We start from the raw sequence: 12,053 nt of genomic DNA, 5'->3' as shown, positions 1-12,053 counted from the left end.
GGAGGGGGCAAACAAGTCATAACAGAAGCATGAGCACATCACAGAAAACTGCGGCTACCTGAAAGTCTGTTACCTGGCGATGTGGTCCTGGCAGATCGAGTGTTCAACATTGGAGATGCTGTGGGCTTGTACAGCGCTCATCTCAATATCCCTGCCTTCACTAAAGGAAAACAGCAACTGCATCCAAGTGAACTTGAAGATTCAAGGGGACTAGCAGCTGTTCGGATCCATGTTGAACGTGCGATAGGCCTTGTAAGGAACAAGTACACCATCTTACAAAGCACAATACCCATCTCTCTCTGCCGGACTGCAACTCCAGGAGAGCTTACATCTCTTGACAAGATGGTCAGAGTGTGCTGTGCTCTGTGCAACATTTGCCCATCTGTTGTCTCCTCAGAGTAGCATGGACGTCAGTAACATTGTGTACCCTGTGTAACATAAAAATGTAAATCATTTTTAATTTGTTTTTCTTGTTATGCATGGCTGTTACTCATTGTTACTATGCAATAAACCCAGGTGGAAGTATATTACTCATATTTTATTCATTTTTAATAAACTAATTCATAGTTATATACATTTTCACAGAAATCCTAATACAATAATATATAAGATATACAGTATAACAGTAATGTACAGTAAAACACAGATGTATAACAATATACAAATGTAGGCTGGTAATTAAAATATTTAACCATCGCTAATGAAGCTGAAAAAAACCCATTCTAACAGTTTGTAGTGATTGGCACACATTACACTGCTGTATTTCTTTGATAAAACATATGTTAGAATATTCAAAACAGCAAATTAAAGGATAAAGCCTCAGCTGTAAGTAACAAAATGTGTGCCAGCCAACCACAGTAACATATTTCCAACATCTCCATGTAACAGTTTTATAATATATTTAGTCCATAGACCAATTTTTTTACTTTTGATACAATACAACTGAAATACTAGCCTCATGAAAAAGGTGAATGACTTCAAGAAGTTTTAACATAAAACATGAGTGCAGTTGAAAAAAAGCAAACATTTTGATATTACATTTTTCTTTCTGTGACATTCAAAGGAGCAGAAAATATCTGTGCCAACCAAACCTGGTCTACCATACTAGAAACTAGAAGCATGTTACATGAAGTGAAACTGAACTACTATGATACTAAACTTGTTTTCTTCACTCCACACATTTACATGTCTTGGATACCCTGATCAGCTTAAGGCAAGACCTATGAAAGTGCTTCTGCCAACAGTTTCCAGATGTGCAAATAATGACATCTGTGTCAGCAGGTTTACCACAGTAGCATCCCATTTCAGGTGGCTGTTCTGTGGCTGCAGTGTCTGGGAGTGAGGCGTGGTGCTGTATACCAGTCCCCCTGCAGCTCAGGTAGCACTCCAGTCTTGATGAATTCCACGACTTTGGGGTAGGCATCACGGAAGCAGACAGGATCGTATGGGATCCGCTGGGTGAAAACTTTCTGTGGTGTCCAAACCATAAAATCACAGTAACTCACCTCTGCAATATGCATTTGAGCTTGCACTTGATACAAGTACAAGTGGTTGGACTTCAGTGCCATTGCTCCATCCTCTTCCATGCCGAGACAGAATGATGGATCCGTGCAGCTTTCAGTGAGGGAGCAGTCCCTGGATTTGAAGGGGCATTTTATTTCCAGAATGGTATCACCATGGCAACTGCAGGTGACCATACCATCAGGTGATGCTCCAATCCAGGGGAGTTCTGAGTTGATGATGAACCCTGATGCCTTAACCTGGAAGTCTTCATGGTGGTCTTGCATCATAGCACTGTAGTTTGCCCTTGCTCTTTCTTCGTTCACTTGACCCCATCTGACAAAGATTGAAATAGAAACTATGTATTACAATGTGACCATGTCTGAGTGATGTTGTCTGCCTATCAACATTTACCAGAAGGTGTTGCATTCTGACCACAAGCGTCATCAATTAATTTGCATATAAACGTGTGCCTATCATGCTACAATAGTGTTATGTTTTTTTATTCAGCAAACCACTATAAGCAATGGCCTTATGACAGTATTGTGGAACCCCTTCTGGTAAATGTTGACAGGTAATAGCTGTTAATATCCTGCAGACACTCTAATTCAAGTCTCACACAGTGGTCCTTGAAAGTTTGTGAAGCCTTTAAAAGTTTCTATATTTCTGCAAAAATCTGACCTCAAACATCAGATTTCCGCCGTCCTTAAAGTAGATCAAGAAAACCAGATAAAACAAATGAGACAAAAATATTATACTTGGACCATCTCAGCTGCATCCAAGATGGAGCAGCTTGTATCTCTGGAGCCTTCCGTGCCCGTCCAGCTGGAGAATGAGAAATGACGCCACCTCCAGGTGGTCAGACTTGTTCCTGAGTGGTTGAAGAAGAATAAAAGAGGTCACACCAGATACTGAAAGCAAAGGTTCTGATATTTTTGCCACTTACAGATATGTAATGTTGGATCATCTTTCATAATAAAGAAATGACCAATTTTAATATGTTTGCCTTGTGTTTAATTGGGTTCTCTTTATCTGCTTTTATGGCTTATGTGAAAATCTGATGATGCTTTAGGTTAGATAATACAAAAAAAAAAAAGAAGAAAATACAAAAGCTGCAAGCCTCAGAATAAATTACACCAATTAATCCTGCTTTATAGCTTTATATTGAGCATGAAATTCTCAAGAGATGCGCTGTAGGCCAATGCATAGATATTCGGGATGTAACGATACCTCGCAATGCAGTTAAATATCGATACATATAAGTGACGAGTCAAATGGATAAGATGAAGAGATGAATCGCAATACTGTTTTTTAAACAGCAGAGGGCGCTATCTGCTTTTGGCTTCTCTTGTGCGACGTCATCACGTCTTTTGCGTCTGTAGTTGAATAGAGGAGTAAATAAATAGTTTCAACGTCGCAATTGGTTTTCCACAACATCAGCAGGAAAAGTCAATCTGATATCACTTTTGTGCAGCCCTCCATCAGTGCATCAGAGTCTGTAGGTGTGTCCCAATCCAGGGGCTGCACCCTGTTTTGTCACCTGCATGTAAACTTTTAGCACGCGATGCTGCTGCTGCTGTCACGCAATGTCGGCTAGTTTACGCTTTCAGGGCTTTTCAGTTAGGTGAGGCAGCTTTTTCCTGTTATCAGCGACACCTCGCCCTGGTGTTGGTTAATGCTGTGGCCAGTGTTGTAGTCTAGACCACACCACTACAGTATGCATCCACACATAATTGAGAGCATTCTGAAAGACTGAATATGTGTTATCAACATGTCAATTATTATTATTATTATTATTATTATTAACTATAAAGATCAGATTTTAACACGCAGTTGTATAGCAGTACTAACAACAAATATTCACACCATGGCTAACAAATACATGAAAAGCAGACAAAAAGAGACAAATGTTTCACTCTTTCAATAGCTCTGACAGCTAGTGATATCTAACATATCATATAGTCATTGAATTGTGTAAATGTCTGAAATTAATGCACCTTTAAGATGACCATGAATTAACTGTACTCTCATTTGCATATAGTAATTGACTTTATTAATTTCAATTGTTTATACCAGCTTTGCATGTTGGCTGATATTTACTTAACTTTCTGTTTCTCCACTCTAACCAAGGATGCTTTTAAATTCCTGAGACTGACTCTCTCTCCACAGGGCTGGCCAGGTCGAGTTCAAATCTAAAAGGAACAAGGGCATATCCTGTTCCTTAACTTATATCACTGTTTATCATCAAAACATTGCATTCTGTTGACACACACACACACACACACACACACACAGACCAACAACAGCAGCAGCATCTCCTCCCTTCTCCCGCATTCATTCATCAACCACACTAAACATGAGTGAAGTTAGCTCGCTCTAGATGCGACTTAATATACCAAACAATCGTGCGGTCGGCACATGCGCACTTGCATTGCTTCGGCTTCAAAAGCTCTGGCTGTAGGCATTAGTGGGGCTGGAGCCATCGGCTAGAACTGATAGGGCTCGGGACCACGACGGTCCTCCACCACACTAAAGTGCTCTTCAGGGGACTCTGGAGGGGAGCCCTCTATGGCATATGTGCCTCGTGACTGTGTCGCTTTCCATTTTTCTCTGGCCAGAGGAGTCACTGAGCTGCCAGACACACCCACCCACCTCTCAGCCCCCTCTCAGCCCCTTGCCCACTTTGAGCAGTTTTCAAAATTGTGCAGTGGGTGGAGTTATGGTCAGACCTGTGGGTGCAGTTACACTTTAAACGTTATGTCATCTACCATGTTTAAATGTATGTTTAATCGTGATCAGTCCAGTGACGGTAACAATTGGAAACGAAATCGCACTGTATCCTACTTCCTGTCGGGACACACATCCTCACGGCGTGTGTGCGCTGCAGGTGTAAGCGCAGCGCCGGCACGAGGTGCCGCTGATAACGCACATCCAAAGCCGCCACGCATAATTAAAAGCCTGCGTCAAAAGCGAGCCTGATCATCCCGCCGACATTACGTCACGAGCTTGTTTACAGTTTACAGGCAAATGACACACAGACTCTGCATGCTCAGCATCAGCTCACTCTGTGCCTTGATGAAGAGCTGCACTAATATGATGTCAGATGGACTTTTGTTGTAGATTAATCATCGAAAACAAGAAAATGGCGACTGCTCTTTTTGTACCAAGCAACAATAAGTAACAGCTCTACTTCTTTCAGTTAATCTGCCTCACAATCGCACGTCCTGTGATGTGACTATTGCACATGCGCACATCAGAACTGAAGTGTAAAAATATTTTCTGTTCATTATGAAACTGTGGCGGGACAAATTAGACTATGGTGGGCCGCCTCAGTCTAGGTGATTAATGGGAAACACTGAATATATTTTGTAGTGCAGTTTTTATTGCCATGGCAAAGTTTCACACAAAATTAAGTGCAAAAATCTAAATTTGAAGAAACCGAAATGAATAATCTGTATATTTTCAGTACACACACGCAGTTTTATTAAGCCTACATCTATCCAAGCACCTACAGTATGTCCAATCTGAAGTGAAAGAACACAGCAATATGTATATTTAAAAGAAAAAGGTTGTAATGTAAGTGTCATACTTTTCTATCGGCATTCAGTTGGTTAGAAAGTGTCTCAAGGCGGCAATCTTAGATCGCTTGCAGGACTCGATTGCGCCTTTGACAGCTGTGGGAGCCTAGACTGGAGTTGAGGCGGCTGAAACTCTAACTTGTGCTACTGGCTAGCTGACGTTAGAATATGTCATCTAGTAATTTTAAGTCAAAAGATCCTGTGTTTTAGTTGCGCGTGGAAATTGGCATCGCAATCACGATAGTATTATCTTAACAAACAATCCATTTTACTTCACATGCTTAACATAAAATGACGTGTGCTCATACTTACAGGAATATAGTTCTATTAGCGAACTATTAGCTGCTGACTTCACATTGCTAACAATCTGCTGCTTCAGTTTTGCACACTGACCAGCTACAGCACCCTCAAAGGGTCAAAACTCAAACTCAGAAACGCAATGAATTTAAAAATACAGCCACCACTAGAAGGAGACATTGCGTGTCGGGAGAGGGCATACCTATCATACCGCACAGCTTACCCTACCAACAGTCAAGTTTCAAACAAAAATACACACCTAGGTTTACGTAGGCGATCTGAGTGAGGGGCTAAAATACAGTTAAAATTTTCCAGGACAACATCAATTATTTCCAGGATATTTGGTCATTTTAATCCATGTGTTTCCAGGACTGGAAAACTAGTCTCTTAATTTCCAGGTTTTCCAGGACGTGTGGGAACTTTGCTATACAACCTCAAAATTAAAAAGGATTATTTAAATTTATATTTCTTTATAAATATGAGAAAATTGTATCGTGATTAAACGTATCGTGAACTCGGTATCGGGATTCATATCGAATCGTTCGTTACATCCCTAATAGATCTCCTATCAAACTTATCTATAACCTATGAAGCTTGCTGCCTCAGTGGAGAACTGAGAAGCACGGGGAGAGCAAATTCTTTTGATCAAGGATGCAGGTCTGTCTGCCTCACAGAACACTGACGCTGTCACTCCTCCTGCCCTCTGATCAAACCAAACCCTAGATTTACTTTGCTCCCTGGTCTCCTTCTCAACTACCAAACACTGTGAAAAAATGTAAGTAACACAATAACATATGCTGTCGCTAGAGAGCAACCTAACACTAAATTGTATTTAGAGACTAAGATTGATTAGGTTCAGGACAATCTTTCATAGTACTACTTTCAAAACGGAATGGCTTGTCATGAATATTACCTGAACTGATGAAATATTAAAAGTCTTACCTATACATAGCCCGATCATTATAGCTATTACACTCCAATACAATCGAAATAGGCCTATTTATAACCACAACAAGCTGGTTTATAATGTTTACCTGTTGCTGTGTTAGATCATCAAAGACCTTGGCTCTCTCAACCAGCAGCAAGGGCAAATCCATCTCCAGCCTGGTGCTCGAGTACAAGGTTGAAAGAGGAGTGGGCCAGTCCAGCTGCATCACCTTTGGTGTTTACCTGTGGGAGTGGTATTTAAATGGGAGAGAGTACTGCACACTCATTTCAGCTCCATTTAGGTTATTTTAATTACCAACATTAAAACAAGCTGTCTTCATCGGGTTATCTGGCTATCTTACCTGTGAGAGTGGCCCTCAGTGACAGAGAGGATGGCACTTTTCTTTAGCTTGGACTCACGCGTTTCACTATTATGAAGCATCTCAAAAAACGTCTTGCATTCTTCATCCGATGGTCTGCTATCAGGAAAACCAGGGCCTTGGACATGACGGGGCTCTTGTTTTTGACCAAAGCTGATGTTGGAGAAGTCTGCATATTGGACACATCTGACAGAGTCCATGTTGGCCGGGCCCATGCACAGGGCTTCTGGGTGCAAGCCTGCCCATTTCTGATATCCACAGCAGCCAACACATTACATACATTAGAGCTGCTGCATGAGAGCAGACCTCTCCTAAGCCTGCCTTACAGGTGCAGTGAGCCATAAAGACAGTCCCATCCTCCTGAACTGTGATCCAGGGGTGTGTCGGGGTTGCACTGAGGCTCTGTGAATGCTTCACCTGCAGTTTACAACACAAATAGCGAATTACAAGCTTAGCAAGCTAGCTAGACCATAACCCATATGGTTAAAGTTCAACACATGTATAACATTATTTAGGGCAGCTGGCTATTTTATTTTACATGAATTATAGCTACGTTGGTAAACGTAACGCTTAGTTTAAAACGGTCGAGAAAACATGAATCATGTTTTACTAGCTTAAACTTCCGAGCAAATTCGTAACAGAGTAAGTAAATATTTTGTCACATACCTTTCCTGATGATCAACAAAAGCTTCTTCATATTCAAATGGTAAACTTTAGGATCATTAACCCATCCTGAAGTGAAGTAGCGGTAAGCTTCAGTGCTCTTAAATGCCTTTAGGGACTCCCCGGTATAAGGAGAGCGACACATTTCCAGCGGACTTCAGTGGAGTCAGTAGTTCACTTGGAAGTACATAAGGATCCAAACCCAAAATATCGATTTCATTGCAGTAGCGTTGCTTTTCGCCAGCAGAGAAATGGGCAATTTTCGTCTGTTGATGGCGCTGCGGTCCTAAAGATGGCGGTCACAACAAAAAAGTCACGTGACTGATGCCCATGAATAGGCATTAGAAATACTAAACCTCATAGATACTGGCTCTAAATTAGAAAACAGACACCCGTTTATGATTTGCTTTTAGTTTTCAGCTTCATTCATGGGTATCGGTCACGTGACTTTTTGGTTGTGGCCGCCATCTTTAGGACCGTAGCGCCATCAACCGGTTCCAGTGAAAAATGGTTCGTCAGACGGAAATCGTCTCTCATTATTTACGACCAAGTGACTTCCAAGTGAACTACTGACTCCGCTGAAGTCCGCTGGACATTTGCCAAATTTGTCCTTTGCAGGTATTTACATGTACCTCGTCCGTAGTCCCTCTCCTTATACCGGGGAGTCCCTCAAGGCATTTAAGAGCACTGAAACTTACCACTGCTTCCTAATGATCCTACAGTTTATCAGTCCTATGGGTTAATGATCCTACAGTTTATCATGTGATAAGAAAGAACCTTTTGTTGATCATCAGGAAAGGTAAGTTAAAACCTATTTATTTACTATGTTACTAACTTGCTAGGAAGTTTAAGCTAGTAGGTAATGATGAACTGATGAACGCATTTAAACTTAGCGTTACGTTTACCAACGTAGCTATAATTCATGTAAAATAAAATAGCCAGCTGCCCTAAATAATGTTATACATGTGTTGAACTTTAACCATATGGGTTATGGTCTAGCTAGCTTGCTAAGCTTGTAATTCGCTATTTGTGTTGTAAACTGCAGGTGAAGCATTCACAGAGCCTCAGTGCAACCCCGACACACCCCTGGATCACAGTTCAGGAGGATGGGACTGTCTTTATGGCTCACTGCACCTGTAAGGCAGGCTTAGGAGAGGTCTGCTCTCATGCAGCAGCTCTAATGTATGTAATGTGTTGGCTGCTGTGGATATCAGAAATGGGCAGGCTTGCACCCAGAAGCCCTGTGCATGGGCCCGGCCAACATGGACTCTGTCAGATGTGTCCAATATGCAGACTTCTCCAACATCAGCTTTGGTCAAAAACAAGAGCCCCGTCATGTCCAAGGCCCTGGTTTTCCTGATAGCAGACCATCGGATGAAGAATGCAAGATGTTTTTTGAGATGCTTCATAATAGTGAAACGCGTGAGTCCAAGCCAAAGAAAAGTGCCATCCTCTCTGTCACTGAGGGCCACTCCCACAGGTAAGATAGCCAGATAACCCGATGAAGACAGCTTGTTTTAATGTTGGTAATTAAAATAACCTAAATGGAGCTGAAATGAGTGTGCAGTACTCTCTCCCATTTAAATACCACTCCCACAGGTAAACACCAAAGGTGATGCAGCTGGACTGGCCCACTCCTCTTTCAACCTTGTACTCGAGCACCAGGCTGGAGATGGATTTGCCCTTGCTGCTGGTTGAGAGAGCCAAGGTCTTTGATGATCTAACACAGCAACAGGTAAACATTATAAACCAGCTTGTTGTGGTTATAAATAGGCCTATTTCGATTGTATTGGAGTGTAATAGCTATAATGATCGGGCTATGTATAGGTAAGACTTTTAATATTTCATCAGTTCAGGTAATATTCATGACAAGCCATTCCGTTTTGAAAGTAGTACTATGAAAGATTGTCCTGAACCTAATCAATCTTAGTCTCTAAATACAATTTAGTGTTAGGTTGCTCTCTAGCGACAGCATATGTTATTGTGTTACTTACATTTTTTCACAGTGTTTGGTAGTTGAGAAGGAGACCAGGGAGCAAAGTAAATCTAGGTTTTGGTTTGATCAGAGGGCAGGAGGAGTGACAGCGTCAGTGTTCTGTGAGGCAGACAGACCTGCATCCTTGATCAAAAGAATTTGCTCTCCCCGTGCTTCTCAGTTCTCCACTGAGGCAGCAAGCTTCATAGGTTATAGATAAGTTTGATAGGAGATCTATTAGGGATGTAACGAACGATTCGATATGAATCCCGATACCGAGTTCACGATACGTTTAATCACGATACAATTTTCTCATATTTATAAAGAAATATAAATTTAAATAATCCTTTTTAATTTTGAGGTTGTATAGCAAAGTTCCCACACGTCCTGGAAAACCTGGAAATTAAGAGACTAGTTTTCCAGTCCTGGAAACACATGGATTAAAATGACCAAATATCCTGGAAATAATTGATGTTGTCCTGGAAAATTTTAACTGTATTTTAGCCCCTCACTCAGATCGCCTACGTAAACCTAGGTGTGTATTTTTGTTTGAAACTTGACTGTTGGTAGGGTAAGCTGTGCGGTATGATAGGTATGCCCTCTCCCGACACGCAATGTCTCCTTCTAGTGGTGGCTGTATTTTTAAATTCATTGCGTTTCTGAGTTTGAGTTTTGACCCTTTGAGGGTGCTGTAGCTGGTCAGTGTGCAAAACTGAAGCAGCAGATTGTTAGCAATGTGAAGTCAGCAGCTAATAGTTCGCTAATAGAACTATATTCCTGTAAGTATGAGCACACGTCATTTTATGTTAAGCATGTGAAGTAAAATGGATTGTTTGTTAAGATAATACTATCGTGATTGCGATGCCAATTTCCACGCGCAACTAAAACACAGGATCTTTTGACTTAAAATTACTAGATGACATATTCTAACGTCAGCTAGCCAGTAGCACAAGTTAGAGTTTCAGCCGCCTCAACTCCAGTCTAGGCTCCCACAGCTGTCAAAGGCGCAATCGAGTCCTGCAAGCGATCTAAGATTGCCGCCTTGAGACACTTTCTAACCAACTGAATGCCGATAGAAAAGTATGACACTTACATTACAACCTTTTTCTTTTAAATATACATATTGCTGTGTTCTTTCACTTCAGATTGGACATACTGTAGGTGCTTGGATAGATGTAGGCTTAATAAAACTGCGTGTGTGTACTGAAAATATACAGATTATTCATTTCGGTTTCTTCAAATTTAGATTTTTGCACTTAATTTTGTGTGAAACTTTGCCATGGCAATAAAAACTGCACTACAAAATATATTCAGTGTTTCCCATTAATCACCTAGACTGAGGCGGCCCACCATAGTCTAATTTGTCCCGCCACAGTTTCATAATGAACAGAAAATATTTTTACACTTCAGTTCTGATGTGCGCATGTGCAATAGTCACATCGCAGGACGTGCGATTGTGAGGCAGATTAACTGAAAGAAGTAGAGCTGTTACTTATTGTTGCTTGGTACAAAAAGAGCAGTCGCCATTTTCTTGTTTTCGATGATTAATCTACAACAAAAGTCCATCTGACATCATATTAGTGCAGCTCTTCATCAAGGCACAGAGTGAGCTGATGCTGAGCATGCAGAGTCTGTGTGTCATTTGCCTGTAAACTGTAAACAAGCTCGTGACGTAATGTCGGCGGGATGATCAGGCTCGCTTTTGACGCAGGCTTTTAATTATGCGTGGCGGCTTTGGATGTGCGTTATCAGCGGCACCTCGTGCCGGCGCTGCGCTTACACCTGCAGCGCACACACGCCGTGAGGATGTGTGTCCCGACAGGAAGTAGGATACAGTGCGATTTCGTTTCCAATTGTTACCGTCACTGGACTGATCACGATTAAACATACATTTAAACATGGTAGATGACATAACGTTTAAAGTGTAACTGCACCCACAGGTCTGACCATAACTCCACCCACTGCACAATTTTGAAAACTGCTCAAAGTGGGCAAGGGGCTGAGAGGGGGCTGAGAGGTGGGTGGGTGTGTCTGGCAGCTCAGTGACTCCTCTGGCCAGAGAAAAATGGAAAGCGACACAGTCACGAGGCACATATGCCATAGAGGGCTCCCCTCCAGAGTCCCCTGAAGAGCACTTTAGTGTGGTGGAGGACCGTCGTGGTCCCGAGCCCTATCAGTTCTAGCCGATGGCTCCAGCCCCACTAATGCCTACAGCCAGAGCTTTTGAAGCCGAAGCAATGCAAGTGCGCATGTGCCGACCGCACGATTGTTTGGTATATTAAGTCGCATCTAGAGCGAGCTAACTTCACTCATGTTTAGTGTGGTTGATGAATGAATGCGGGAGAAGGGAGGAGATGCTGCTGCTGTTGTTGGTCTGTGTGTGTGTGTGTGTGTGTGTGTGTGTCAACAGAATGCAATGTTTTGATGATAAACAGTGATATAAGTTAAGGAACAGGATATGCCCTTGTTCCTTTTAGATTTGAACTCGACCTGGCCAGCCCTGTGGAGAGAGAGTCAGTCTCAGGAATTTAAAAGCATCCTTGGTTAGAGTGGAGAAACAGAAAGTTAAGTAAATATCAGCCAACATGCAAAGCTGGTATAAACAATTGAAATTAATAAAGTCAATTACTATATGCAAATGAGAGTACAGTTAATTCATGGTCATCTTAAAGGTGCATTAATTTCAGACATTTACACAATTCAATGACTATATGATATGTTAGATATCACTAG

General features: G+C 41.7%; 1 long non-coding RNA gene across 1 annotated transcript; it reads right to left on the bottom strand.

The window, feature by feature from the left end:
- Positions 1 to 581: 581 nt before the first annotated feature.
- On the bottom strand, positions 582 to 7,638 carry LOC138602984 (uncharacterized). Its single transcript, XR_011309228.1, has 4 exons — positions 7,349 to 7,638; positions 6,665 to 7,099; positions 6,410 to 6,545; positions 582 to 2,371 (listed from the first exon to the last, which is right to left on the bottom strand). It is a non-coding gene; the product is annotated as an uncharacterized lncRNA (long non-coding RNA).
- Positions 7,639 to 12,053: the final 4,415 nt, after the last annotated feature.

Source organism: Semicossyphus pulcher, unplaced genomic scaffold (assembly GCF_022749685.1).
Source record: "Semicossyphus pulcher isolate SPU_LCO1_2020_fin unplaced genomic scaffold, fSemPul1.0.p SCAF_23, whole genome shotgun sequence".
Classification (NCBI taxonomy): domain Eukaryota; kingdom Metazoa; phylum Chordata; class Actinopteri; order Labriformes; family Labridae; genus Semicossyphus; species Semicossyphus pulcher.
Note: the sequence above shows the minus strand (reverse complement) of the source record. Positions and strands in the feature narration are given on the sequence as shown.